Here is an 11,819-nt window from a genome sequence, read left to right as displayed (position 1 = left end):
TTCCCATAGCACAGATATGATGGTGGAGCTGCAGGCTGCGGTGCAGGACCCCAGCCCTCATGGAACGCATCATTTCTGCAAGATAACTCGTGGTATAAATGAATTAGCAAGAACCATTTTGCATGAAGGACCGATAAAACAGCATTTAATTCATGACATGGACTCTGAGGCTGTCTATTCATGAAATACATGTTCTATATAAACTTCATTTCATTTTTCATTCACTTCATTTTTAAATAAACAGAACCATCCCCCACCCTCAGAAGATGGATAACATTTTATGAAGTATTTTGGCAGAAAACAAAGATTATTGTATTTATTGGCTACATCATTATGTGTTAAAGTAGAAGGGAACTATTAGAAGCTATTAGAAAGAGGTCAAATTCCAACTATTTCTCTAGAGTAAGCTTAAGTCAGTTTGAAGTCATTTTTCAAAAGAGGTTTTACATTTACAAAATCTAATGAGGTTAATTTGAAACTGAATGAGCTAATCATTGGTTTGATACCCTGGACACAGCAAATTTATTGCTTCTCTTGGTATGAAAAGGTTATTTATAATCCTTCTCCTACTGCCTTGTCATTTGTATGTTTTGTATTTTATACACAGGTCCTGACCCACATATTCCTTAAGGTTTGTGCTGCTCAGTTATCTTAACATGAGAAAAGCCATCTCTGAGAGGATCATCCCTTTTACATGGAATGATATTGCCAATTAATAAAACATACTGTGTCTTGAACGTTCTCTTTGCTAGGTCAGGGTAGGGGCATCAACCTTCACAACTTGCWGAGGGCCCATTTGACATTACTCATGGTCCCAGGACAAGAACTTGGTGCAACCGAGGCCACCCATGGTACAGAGCAAGCTGATAAGGCTGCCCCAGGGAGCCAGGCTTCAGTTGGGAGCTGCCCTTCTGGAGAACCAAGCATGAATTCTAGCACAGGCGAGCGTGTCGCCATGCAGCAGTGGCTCAGTGGTGCACTCGAATGGGGCTCGTGGTTTCAGCATTTTTCCTAACTTAAGGGATGCAACATCCACCCTGCCCTGAAACAGATGTTTGCTGTCTGATCAATTAACACTGCTGGTGGCTACTTACACATCACTCTAGAAAGGGGAAACCTTTCAGGACTGTCAGGAAGCCTTTTGGAAATTTCAGTCCAAATCCTGTGTGCCCTGCCCACGACTCATACTGACAAGGTGACTGTGCAATACTGCTGCCTTTTATCTTCCCAGAAGAATCAGACAGATATTACTGTGTAACAAMCCCCTAAAAGACCCACGGTCAACAATTCTCCTAATTTATTTGCTTCTCACAGCCCAGGTACGATTGGTATTACCAGGTTCTCCCCCGTTTTCCTATTCCTGCCCCTGACTCAACACAGGGCCCTGAAACCACTCATGAACTGGCAATCATCCCCTCCATCCACCTTCCTTCATAGGCCTGGGGAAATACCTAGACCTATGTGGAAAAACTGCTTTATTGCTGGGTATTTGGCTCTCTGAACCAGTAGCTCAGTTTTGAGCAACTACCTTTTGAACCATGAGAAACCAGCTACCATAATGCAACACTATCTCCCCTCTAGAGTCTGCAGTTTCCCCAAACCACAGGCTATGACTAGGTTTCCTACTTCGTAGATGCGTTACAGTATATTCATATAACTTAAATGGATAATGAATTAAATTACAAGTTATGCCTTTTTTAATAAAAAGATCGCTATAGGTTTGTTGGGTTTGCAGGCTACAAAATCCTAAGAACTTTGCCAAGAAGAAAAAGCACTAGCGAAGACCTCTGTTACATGGTTAAACACACTTATTATGAAACTGCCCAACCAAGGACTTTTACACACTGGCTTGAAGCTACAGCTGTTAGCTGTACAGAGGAAATGACGACAGGATAGAAAGGACTAGGGAATATTCAGTATTTACTAAACAAAGGTCTTGATTTGAGCATGTGTCCAGTCATCCCATAAGTATTTGACAGGAACAGCTCCCCGGCTTGGACAAAGCTGCCCGGCTTTGCTGTCATTCTGAAGTGCAATAMATCATCTTGAACTAATACTCATGCAAAAGCAGTGTTTTTTTTCCACTTTTAATCTGTGAATTCAAGCCAGAAGGGTACAGACAAAAGGTAATGATAAATAATGGAACAAAACCTGCAGCTGTTCTTTTTTTTTTTTTTTAAACTTGAGTTCCCTGAAATACCCATAATCATTTTAAGAAGTTAATTTCACACCTTAGTTGTTCAAAGACAGTCATTTCAGAAAGAGGGTTTTCCAGCTCAGGCATGAGTGGTACTAAAACTGCACAAACTCACTTAAAGGATTTTACAATTTGCTCTGGCTTGTAGAGTGACTAGAGAACATTTCAGAACATTTTTAATATCACCAGATAAGAGCTGTTCTTTGAAACAATATGGCCTGTCCTTTCCTTGGAAACTGAAGAAAAGGGCAATTGTAAAACATTATTTATGTTCTGAGTTATGGTGTTTGCCAGAAGACAGTGTGCAAGAGATCCCACAGCTAATCYGGCCGTATGCTGTTAGGTGCTGCGGTGACAGGCTGCCACTTCTTAGGAACGTTTCGTCTGAAGTGAAAAAACAGGCAAAGGGTAGGAATGAGATCACCAGCCCCATGCTGGAGATGGCCAAAAGAAATTAAATTTGTCTGGGGTCTGAAAGTGAAGCTGTGGCACAGCAGGAAASTAAGCCCAAGCCTCCTGAGACCCATCGTGTGGCCTTGATCTGCAGTGACTCACAGCTAACTCACAGCCCGTGAGGACTGTCTAGATTTCAGTTATCACAGATTAACCCACTCCTCCTTATGGGATTAACCCCTTTGTGGCAGTTTTCTAGGCCCATCTCAGTGATCACATTTTACTGGCACACTTATTTGGAGGAATTAATTATAATCTGCAGATATCATGGTTCACAGAAAATTACAAGCAACGTAAGAGAAAATCCATAATCCCACGCCACTCATCCGACTCAACCTCATGCAGGCAACAGCTCTAGTTACAATGAGCCTCTTTTGAAAATACCTTTAATTTCCCAGCTGTAAATTCAGGGAGCTGTGACCTTTCCACATTTCATCCTTAACAAGAATAAGAACTAGTTTTAAAATAAATTATAAATAACTGAATCAGGGATGTAGGATGGCCCGTGCATGCTTCTGCTTGCAGTTTTTTTACTTACATTTTACCAGGGTCCCCTGTCATGCCTGCATTCCCTGAACTTTCCCATCAGTGATTTCTTTTTTTTGCCAGAGGTGTCTCTGCTCCTTTTCTCCACAGCTGCTTATACAGTGATCTGAACAAAGAGATAAGCAAACATTCGCTGCATCAGTGCAAAAAAAGCCCTGTTTGATTCTTAACTGTAACAGTGGTGTCAGATTAAAGAGAACAAGAGCCAAAAAACAGCAAGTCATTTTTTTTTTTGCACCTTTTCAATGACTTCGAAGTACAGCTTGTTCTCCTTTTACCTGACCTTCATAGTTCAGCTAATGCTGAACTTCCCTTCTTGGTCCAGTAAAGCCTGGCTCCTGCCTAAGAAACCGATATTATCCATAGGTTTTTGAACTCCAGCACTCAGCACCCGGCCGAACCCAGCCACATCCCTGTGAAGATACAAACTTAGCCGACATTCTAAGCTTCTCTAAATGGCTGCAGGGTTTTTCTCCCTGTCAGGAGGTAAAGGAACAGAAAATTGTAAAATTTATCTTCTCTGAAGGTTACTTAGAGCTGCCTGTCTTTGGAAAGGTGTTAAACCTTTTCATGCTTTGATTACAAGAGAACACAGATGGGAAAGTAGTTATTTGTGTCACTGGGCAGCATTTTCTCAAATTGGCAGCCCAAACGAGGAGACTATCGTACAAGATTTTATTTTTTTCTAGTAGTAAGGTATATACCTAACAAAAAAGCATGCAATTCTGTGCAAGGCTTATACCTAATCCAATAGAAACACCTACACAGTATCTAGTTGGCAAGTCTTAACAAGGCAATTTACTGCAGYGGTGCTTGATGTTGCTGTACAGGGTTCCTCAGTCCCTATCTGGTAGTTAACTTTCTCTTTGACAATCTCCTAGCTTTGTAACTGTGAAAATGAGAGAATTTTGCTCAGTCCTGGTACCTTCCTCCAACATTGGAGGATATAACACAGCAGTATTGAACAACATGTCAGGAAAAATAAATGGAATGGCTTTGTAGTGCCATCTGGTAAATAAATGAGGTGAAATCTTTTTCTCATGTACTGAATGATTCCAGACAAAATCTGTCTAGATACAAGGCTCACTACAACCTGCTTGCAGCAATTCGGGAGGCACTAGCAGTTTGTTTGATGGCAAACACTCAAGCATGACCTGAGATATACACCTTTTTCTCAAAATAAAATTCTTTATAGACAGATAAGACAGAGCAGAAGTAGAGTTATTTAGAAGAGTCTTCTGCAATAGCAAAGCACACTGGCTGTGATTTTACAGAATACTAATATTTTTCTTAGGCTGTAAATCCTCTTGAATAAGAACTATATGAATAAACCCTAATAAAAGCAGAATTCAAAAAGCTAAGTTACTGATCCAGGTCACTTTGTGTGCTGGGCAGACAGTTCTGGGTAACTGTGGGTTACTGGAAGTCTATTCTAGGAGGATCTATATGTGATATTGTCTAAATTTAGGCTGTCTCAAGGTACTACTAAGTTGTTTCAGCTAAACACTTATTATTTAAGCATTAAAATTTCTCTTCACAGAACTTTTAGGTCATTACTTTTGACTTGAAAGAGGAACAAACAAAAACCCCATGCTGTTCCAGGGAGGATTATCCATGTGTAAAACACGCTTTTTGCTGTCTCTGACCTACCCACATTCCTGTGAGTTTCATTCAGTATCAAAGTACTCTCAAATGGGAGAGACAGCATTTTCTGTAAATAGCAGCCCGAAAGTCTAGTTCATAAACACTGCAAACATCACAGTGTCCAAATTAAGCAGAGCAAATTGAGCATGAAGCAGCAGCTTTCAGGATAAGCTTCATGCAAAGAGCCTCACAGGCTCCTTGGAGAGAGGGGAAAAAAAAAAACCCACAGCCTAGAGAAAACAACCTTTTCTCAACACACCAACAACAAGTCTTAAGTTTTCATTCACAACTTTGCAAACATTAAGTACATTAACTGCAGTGAAAATGCTTGTTTGTGGCTACATTCCTAACCAGAGCAAGGCGCTTTACTCATTGTAAGAACCGAAAGCACCACCCATTCTCCCTGTATCTTTGGGGCCACAGTGGCTGGTGTCAGATGTGTTTTCACTAAGCAGACTGTGGAACTGCTCAGCACAGAGCTTTCCCACCCTTCCCTTCTCCCAAGCATCTGACAAGCCACAGCTTCGGCGTGGCCACACCCAGCGTGTTATTGTTGAATTCAAATATTAAAAGGTGGGTGCTTTTYATATTTTCCTTAGCCTTTCACCTTTATTTAAAATTGAGTGCATGCAAGGGACATCTGGGTTGCTGGCAACAACATCACATGAAGGAGCGTTCTATAAATAACCTCACTATTAAATAAACTGTTGGCGCACAGCGTTTACTAGCGGGGTGGATTTAGCCTTGTATTATTTACTCTTGGTAAATCTGACCGCTACTAAAAAATTATACATTCATTTATGCATTATACATTAAAATTATACATTCATTTGCATTTTGAAATGTCAATGTGCAAATAAAACTGATAAACAAGATTCAGAAGATATTTTGCTGACTGCTAAATTTCCTAAATTTCCAAATGATCATCCACATTCAAAAGATGATTCCTGAATTTTTGCATTTATCTTTTTTAAAGGTAATTTTGGAAAATGTTTTCTAATCTTTTTTTCTCCCTATTTTCCAGCTGTACAATGTAGCCAATAACACTTAACTAGTTCACAGAAGTATCATGATTTTTAAAAAATCCACATAAGTGCATTAAGTTTCTTTGACTGGATGAGTCACTACAACACAACATTCAATTTGAGATGTTTGACATATGGAGGAGCAAGGTAAAAACGGGACCATTTTCTTCTGTTTTCACAAGTGAAGAAATGCAAACTCTGTAAAACTTTCMAAGAGCTACAGAAAATCCATCCAAGTACGTATTCTTAGCAGTCATATCCCACTTCTTCTAAATTGGTTTGCTTAGGCTTGGTGAAGGTCTAGTCCAAGCTATGATTTGCCATGGAAGCTCAGTAAATTAGCTTGCCACACTCCTTACCCCGCTACCTAAACCATTAGTACTAAATAAGCTATCTAGGCAAACAAAACTAAACTAGCTTTAGTTTTTATGCCCTGAAGAAGGGCATGCAAGGAAAGCAACCTGTTKTAAGTGAGCAACATGATAAAACTGAGCTTTATCTCAGAGAAATAGGGACAAAAATAAGGAGCGTAGAAAGACACAGGAAGGGGCAATAGATAGGATTTCACCAAGAAGGCCCAGAGCAACAATGGGATTATGAAAATATGAACGCATTGCATGAAAATCATACTAGCTTTAAAAAAAAAAAAAGCATTGGGAGTTAAAGAGCTGCAAAACACAGAGTTTAACCAGTCTAAAATACACAGATTTCCTAAGTGTGATGTCTATGGCCAGCATTACATTTTTATTTAATGTTAGAGGTTTTGAACCTATGACTGTAAATAGCAGTAATGAGGGGGCTGTGGGGAAGCTGCATGACCCCTGGAGAGGGAGAAGCAGAGCAGATACCATCTCTTCCAGAACAGCCTCACAGGACTGACCACAGCAAAGACTGTACCCTCTCTTCTTACTTAAGCTGACTGATCATTAACTTGTTAACCAGTGTGTTGGCAAAGGCTGATTTAGACACACTCCATAAAATGGCTTTCCAGAACCACCTTCTATGATTTACCTCAAGCTGAGACTACAAACTCTCATTGTCACAGACTCTTACAAGGTGCTCCAAAGTACCAGATTGTGTCAAGAAGCTGCTCATCCTCTCCCACTCCAGACTTCTGTATTTTCCATCATGCTGGTTTTCAGAAGGGCTTCACTGGGATAAGTCCTGAGAGCCACTTACAAAAGGAAGGTGTTGATCTTCTTGCAACTTGCCTTTCTGACTACAGTTAACCTTTAATTCCTTGAGCCCCCATTTGCTAATTCCTGGTACCTGTACAACTTCAGGCTGCAAGGAGGTGACTGCCCTTCAGCTGGGAGACCATTCATCCAGAATCGCTTGGCTATTTTCCAAATGTTCACTTCTAATAACCACTCACTTAACAAAATCAATACACACAAAAAAATACCCAGTAAACTTGTGTAGTACCTTTATCACTCTATCCAGTTTCCATTCAGCATCCAAATGACTGGTCCATGTTGCAGGCTGTCATCTAGTAGCCTTACATCCAGCACACCTGTAACACACAATTGTAACATGACATTAACTAAGCATGTCATGTAAGCACACAGGTTAACTCAAGACTAAGCACTACTTGTTTTATAGAACCAGCCCCCTCTRTTTCATTTACAACTCTGTTCCCATTATAAAGATGCTGAAATGACTCACGTGTCATAGCCGACTATGCAAACATTATTGTACTGTCACACATAAAAGGTCAAGACATGCCACAAAGTTTCTTGCAGAAGGTCATTCAATGGTAAGGTTTTATTCGATCAGGTCATGTGGAAGAGGAGCACGAATGTGCAGAACATTTTTAATACAGAACATTTTTATAGAAAAAATAAAATCAGCATTGCAGTATTAGGAGAGACTCATTTGACACATTTTATAACTGGGGAACTATGGTGATTTTGAAGGGTACAGATAAAACCAAGATCTGTAAGATCTGTAAGATCTTAAACAGCAGTTGAAATCTCTCAACTATATTTAGTATTCATAAAACTTACTATAGTTCATGGACCTGTTTCTTCCATCAGTTAAATTCATATATCTTTCAAAGAATGGCCTTCTTTTCTTAGTTTTAATAATGCCAGTTTTCTACTAACTAAAACTCCGCTGAAATAGAGCAGTCTCCAAAACTAGACTGTCACAGATACTTATTTGCATTAAATTTTTCTTTTTCCCACTTTGCTCCTTTACATACAGGCTTTGTTTGATTCATTTTTTACTCTACTCTTAATTGGCTCTGTCTGTGTTTTCACTGATTTCCCCCCCCCCCCCCCCCTTTTGCCATCTCTCTGGAACATAATGAAAACACGCTGCACTTAAACAGACTTGGAAATAGCCTAAGAGGATTGCTCATCCCAAATATAAACACATTCCTTTTCCTACAGTTATCTGACACGTCCTCCTTTCCAAAAAAGAATCTTTACCAAAAAAAAAAGTATACACAGACTGCACGTTACTGCAGTCCAGAAACATCATCATAAATTGTGATGTCTGGCAACGTTAGTGTAGAATTAACATAATATATATAAAAAATGTTTGTGTGCATACTTGTATATTTATTTACATTCATAAATAGCAAAATCCCATGCTACCAAATTTCACTGCTAACAAGAAGCTGACATGTCTGAGTCCTCACTTTGGATTCTTTATGCAAAATACAGGTACTTAGAACTATCTCCGCAGATGAAGAGCAACCTGATGGTAGCAATTATATTTCCAATGCACTGTTCCACAACTGATTGCAGTTTGCATTCATAAAGCAAAACATTAGAACATTTTAACAGCATTTTGAGTGTTTATACCTTAACGAAAACCAGCCTTTTTTTTTGTAGAATAAAACCAAAATAAACCTCAAAATATTACATTCTACAGATGTTCATTTTTTTTGGTTAAAGATAACAATGTCAGATCAGCATTTCGCTATTGTCCTTTTACAATAGCCAGACGCTTATATCTGACTTTAAGTGGGGATGCTCAGTCTCTGACTCACAGGAAAGCTAGATGTTGCAAAAGCAATCAAATATGTGCTCCGAACAGGGCACTCACACTGGAACACCAGTCAAAAAGGCTGGGAGAAGTTTGGCTTCAACAGCAATCTCAGATCACTCAAGCTGCAACCATACTTGGCACCAGAACTGTAACACCAGTAACAACGTTCAGTCCTAGGCACAGTTGTTTAACTCAGKTATACCAGGTCTGAATTTCACACTCAGTGTTCTAGTAGACAGTATTACATTAATTTGTATCTGATGCCATTATTGGAGTCTCTGATCACACCTGTCACCTTTGCATAAAATGCTTTTACTTTATGGGTCACTACATCTTGGAAAACAGCAAACTGGATTTGCTGATGTTGTACAGCTATTTCAACAGTCTGACTTTTGGACAAACCCCCCAAATTTCCCACTGCTAAATCTCACCATACAGCTTGGCTAACATTCATCTGTCTATTGGAAACAAATCAAAGGGATTCTCCTGCAGAATGACAGGATAGGACATTAATAGTAGCCTCTGGCCCAAAAAATGAATACTGAACACCCCAATGTCTCATCTTGTTCCCAAGCAGAGGCAAAACCACACTGCCATAACTGCAAAGACTGCATTTTCTCTCACATCTAAATCCAGCTCTGGCAGAGGACGGGAGGGGTTTTTGGGCAGTGTCAAAGAGGTGAGGAGAGAAGATGTCAAAATAGCTGCGCTGGCTCATTCACCAAAACTGCTGTGGGGATAGACAAGAGCCACTTTCTGTTAAACAAGGTGATCCCCTCAAAAAATCTGGCATCCAGTAGCTAATCTCCAAGCAGCCAAGTTAAACACCTGTATGCCAGACAAAACCAGCTGTCTGTGCACTGCTGCCAACCCATCTGCTCAATATTCCCCCTACCAGTGGGCTGAGATCTTTCAGTAAATTCCCAGTTCAAATGAAGTATTTTCTTCCTGTTCTCCAATCTTGCCTCACTTTCTGAAGTATCCACTGATTAACTACACAGAGATTAGTACCTGTATTGTCACCAATAGCTGGAAATCTGCTCAATTTAATTGACTACTATAGAAGTATAACCAACAAAATTGTCATTAAAATGCTGTTGCCTTCTGTCACTCTTACGCACACTGTTTTGCTCAAACTCTTGCCAATAGAATTAGAAAGGAAGTAAATTTTAAGGAAGAAATAGGCAGGAAACATGGAAATTCAAGGAGAGAATCTACAAGGGACATGAACAGAAATTTCTTTTCACTGCATCCAACATTAAGTCAACGAATACTGCATGAAATGAAAATAAAACCATTTTAGCCACTATTTCAGCATGCATCTATTTCAGAAGGCACTGCACAGCTCTGGGCTTCASGGAGGAAGAATGAAGGGACAAGGACGAAATACTGAAGTTGCCTTTCATTTCATCCACAGATGCTTCACAGACACAGACCACAGCTGTTCCTAACAATAATAGAATTGGTATCTATGGAAGAAATGCTCTGTCACCCCCACACCCGCTCCCGAACCCAGAGGTTTTCAAATCTTTTGCAAATAATTATTTTGCAAATAACTTTTAATATTTATTAAATTATTTTGCAAATATTTTTCTTCCAACTAAGAATGAGATTTTTATTGCTCATAACACGGAATCAGCAGCTGCAGGGAACCACCAGCAAAGTGCTATAGAAACAAACCTTGTGAGAAGCATCCAACTCCGAGATTGAACTGGGCTTACATTTGCTCTAAATGCACACTAGTGTGCCCCATTAGTCTGGAAAAAAATGGATCATTTTAAAAGATTACTTATAATAATTTTCATCTCTTTTATCTCTCAATTTGTTCTTTCTTCTTTGTTTTGTTTGGTTTTGTTTTTCAAGAGAAGAAGGGATTGAATTTGTACCAAAAGAACACTGACCACTTTGTGTCTTAAGAGGAAGAACTATGCATCAACCTTTAAGATACACCCTAATTYTCTATACGCTGGGTATAGGGAAGCTCCTTTCTGCAATGAACCCTTCATCTGACTGTCTATTTTCAAGCTGGTAGAGCTTAACTAGTGCTACACAGGATGTGCCTGGCCAGGGAAACTAATACAAACCAGCAGGACACTTTTGGCATTGTGTACATTCCCTTTATATGATGTCACTCTTACTGCTGACAGGAGGGAAATACTTATATGTGATTTACTTTTCTAAAATATACAAGCAACGTAGAGGAACTATTTGGAAGTTGTTCTTTTCTGTACATTTCACCATAATTTATGGTGCAAAATAAATTACAGGAGGTAAGGTAGAACTAGATTCTCAGCTTTTTCCTAGCTAGGAAATGTTTACTGTAATGTTTATRGCTATCCATAAAATCTAATATAAATATGGAACTCTAATTTTAAATAATCTGATGCCAAAAAGATTTGGGAAGTGTATCWGTATATTACTTAATTCTGCAGTCCATTCTCAAGTACATGCTGCTCACTTGGTTTCCATGAAAGCTCAACAAGAAAAAGACAGTGTTTCCCTTTGGGTGGAATGTAGTGTGGTACAATAAGCATATTATCAGGAACTCAGTTAGCTCAGCTACTGTTATGGACTGATATGTCATTCAATCTTCCTAACTGTTTATCCAAACAAATGAGGAATGCAGAAGGAATACTCACACATTTTCCAAGGGAAGAATTTACAAGTTGCTTGAAGGTAACATCTTATTCCACTGTTGCAATTTCTTAGCAGACAATGGGATATATGAGATATATGTCCCATGGGTGTGCACAGTATTTTGAATTATTATAGGAAATAAATATTTCCAGAAGAACAAGAGTAGGAGGAGGTGATTACAATTGCTGGTATAGCTTGTCTCCACAGAATCACTCATGGCAAAATGAGTAAGGAGCTGAGCTCAATCCTAAGGAGAAAACACAAATAAGAGATTGAGGGAGCAARGTTTTATCTGCAAAACTGGTTTGTTTCATCATTTT

The 11,819-nt window shown here is 39.3% G+C and overlaps 1 long non-coding RNA gene across 1 annotated transcript; it reads right to left on the bottom strand.

Annotated features, from left to right (window-relative positions):
* Nucleotides 1-3,251: 3,251 nt before the first annotated feature.
* LOC112949982 lies at nucleotides 3,252-11,551 on the bottom strand. The gene is made up of 3 exons (XR_003249917.1): nucleotides 11,502-11,551; nucleotides 7,291-7,378; nucleotides 3,252-3,302 (listed from the first exon to the last, which is right to left on the bottom strand). It is a non-coding gene; the product is annotated as an uncharacterized LOC112949982 (long non-coding RNA).
* Nucleotides 11,552-11,819: the final 268 nt, after the last annotated feature.

The sequence above is a fragment of the Nothoprocta perdicaria genome, unplaced genomic scaffold (assembly GCF_003342845.1).
Source record: "Nothoprocta perdicaria isolate Ctin4 unplaced genomic scaffold, notPer1 scaffold_302, whole genome shotgun sequence".
Classification (NCBI taxonomy): domain Eukaryota; kingdom Metazoa; phylum Chordata; class Aves; order Tinamiformes; family Tinamidae; genus Nothoprocta; species Nothoprocta perdicaria.
Note: the sequence above shows the minus strand (reverse complement) of the source record. Positions and strands in the feature narration are given on the sequence as shown.